This window comes from Colobus angolensis, unplaced genomic scaffold (genome assembly GCF_000951035.1).
Source record: "Colobus angolensis palliatus isolate OR3802 unplaced genomic scaffold, Cang.pa_1.0 Scaffold118, whole genome shotgun sequence".
NCBI lineage: Eukaryota > Metazoa > Chordata > Mammalia > Primates > Cercopithecidae > Colobus > Colobus angolensis.
This window is the reverse complement of record NW_012112919.1, coordinates 5,553,118-5,555,565: the sequence shown is the minus strand read 5'-3', so window position 1 is coordinate 5,555,565 and position 2,448 is coordinate 5,553,118. Positions and strand designations below refer to the sequence as shown.

At 48.3% G+C, this 2,448-nt stretch overlaps 1 pseudogene across 1 annotated transcript; it reads right to left on the bottom strand.

Moving 5' to 3' along the window:
- Window positions 1–1,366: 1,366 nt before the first annotated feature.
- Window positions 1,367–2,197, bottom strand: LOC105527469 (annotated as a pseudogene). The gene is made up of 2 exons (XR_001004231.1): window positions 2,143–2,197; window positions 1,367–2,076 (listed from the first exon to the last, which is right to left on the bottom strand). The product of XR_001004231.1 is annotated as an FUN14 domain-containing protein 2 pseudogene (transcript).
- Window positions 2,198–2,448: the final 251 nt, after the last annotated feature.

The window sequence follows — 2,448 nt, the reverse complement described above, 5'->3', positions numbered from 1 at the left end:
TTGTGAGTAAGCAAGGCAAGTTTCACTATCCTTAATTTTTCAGATGAGGAACCAGAGGCCCAGAGAGGTTTTCTGGATTGTTCATGGCCCCTCCCACTGATAACTGGCCAAACTGGGATGGAACACAGACCTTTGAACCCTAAAACCAGTCAGCTTCCATCCCTGTGTTTCTTGGTCTCTACTGTTTCCAAGAGTAGTTCTTATATTTCTCAGAATGCAAGAAAGAAGAGTCCAGTGTCAGAGACAGATTCTGTTATCTGGGTTTTGTTCTCTGGACTGTGGTCAGTCTTGGCTGGAGGAGGTACTCCTGGCCTCTCTGGTACCCTGGATAGGCTCAAAACCTCCTGCACAGATCATCTTCTGGGGCTGAGTTCTCAGGGCCACAGAACCTTAAGGAATGTATTCATATCTTACGTCCCACCTTCTGGCAGATCCCTGCAGTCCTCTAATGGGCTTTGGTCAATCAATCCCAGGGCCATGGTTGAGAAATTTTTGATGGATAGACTGTGGTGCTCCAATTGAGGGAGTCCCTACCCAGTAATATCTATACCTATTCACTGCAGCAGTGCCTGAAACTCTCACAACACTGTGGAATTCAGGTTGAGTCAACAGAACCCTTGTCAAAGTAGCAGTGTTGCCAGGGAGGGGTAACACAGGAGTGACTTTCAATCTTCATTTGATGCCTTAGCACACACGCAGAGCATCCTGACTCTCAGAGTGGAAGGTAATTCCTAGGAAGTCAAATGATCAGGTTAAAGTCGATCAGTTGCCCAGAGAGAAACTGAGGGAGAAGAACACAAGTAGGGATAGGTATGTTTTGAAGGGGTAGAAGGAGTCAGGGAAGCCAAAGTATGAGGTTCTGCTCATGTGGGCAACAGAGAAGAGTTGCCTTGTTTAGCAAAAGGGTAGAGAATGAGGGCCCTGGGCATTAGGGGTTGGGAAACAGGGGGCACCTGGGGTAAGGGTAAAATATATGTAAGGGTCACCAAAGGTTATCCTTCACAGTTTTGCTTCAGATCATCCCTTACCTTGATCTGCCCTGACCACATTTGTCCATCCATTTTGCAAGTGTGACACCCCAATTTTTCATCTTTTTTTTTTTTTTAATGCTTACAGGCAATTGTATTCAGTTCCTTTCCATGTAGCACACAATAAGGTAATCCATGTGCTTATTTCTTTTCCAAATCAACAGTTCCGGACAACCTTTCAGGATCCACTCATCCTCCATAGTCAGCCATCTTGCAACGTGTTCTCCTAAGTGTCTTGCATGGAGGTAGAAGAACCTTCTTGCTGACCTACAGACTGACCAAGTAGGGGGTGTACTGGAAGGAGAGCTAAGGACTATTGTCTCTTCTGCCACCATCAAGCTTATGGTGCCACATTAACTTGTACCAACAGATGCTTATAGAAGCCACTTGGATTTGCCACAGCAGGGAGGAAGGCATGGGAGAAGAGGAGGAGGGACTCAGTGTCCTATGATGGAGTATAGAGGCTGCTGGCTGGAAAAAACCAGGAACAATGAAAATGAGGTTATCTTCCTCAGGATGCCACGCCAAGCAGAAAGCCCCCGAAAAATCCCCCAGTCACTAGAAGATTCTTCTTCACAAATGACACCACCTCCTCAGCTTTGCTCCTGACCTCGGTAGGTATCTGATTGCTCTTACGGATCTTCAGCTGCTCTTTGGCTTTCTTCATGTCCTTCTCCACCCGCTGCCAATCAACTTTGATGTACCCAGAATGGTTTGCAAGTTGAAGGAGAAAAAATCCACCTCCCACAGCTGTTGCAGCCAACTTTCCAACCTTCTGGAATATGAAACCCGTGCACCATCCAGTGACACCTCCAACGAACAGCTGGGTTGCCACGCTATACTTTTCGGCTGAAAGTCCACATTCTGGCCCGAACAGCTTACGCCACCATGGCTGCGGCTTAGCAAATTCTGCAAGGTCCACTGACTCAATATCTCCCTCAAAGTTTCCTTCACTGGACACGGCCATTTCGGTGAGCTAGTCTCACGAGGACACACGCAGGGGATCTGCGCGGTATGCCGCGGAGTGGCGCGCTGTTGTGACCACCACCTGGCTTCCTGCACGTGGGGTAGATGTTTCCACCTGGCTTCCTGCACGTGGGGTAGATGTTTCCACCTGGCTTCCTGCGCGTGGGGCAGATGTTTCCGTTCCCACGGTGGCTGCGGAAGAGGGCGGGCCTGGCGCACTGGACTGCTTCCTGTCTCTGCAAGTGGCTGCGTCACAAAGTTCAGCGGGGCGGCGTCACAAGCCCCGCAGCCCCGCCCAACAGATGCCATCCTTTTTTTTTTTTTTTTTTAAAGCAGTGTGGAATGGTGGAAAGAGCAACGAATGGACTACATGTCCAAGGATAAGACCTGAGTCTCTGTTTTCTCATCTACAGAATAAGAAAAATACAGTATTATTGTGAGTATCCAGTAAAAT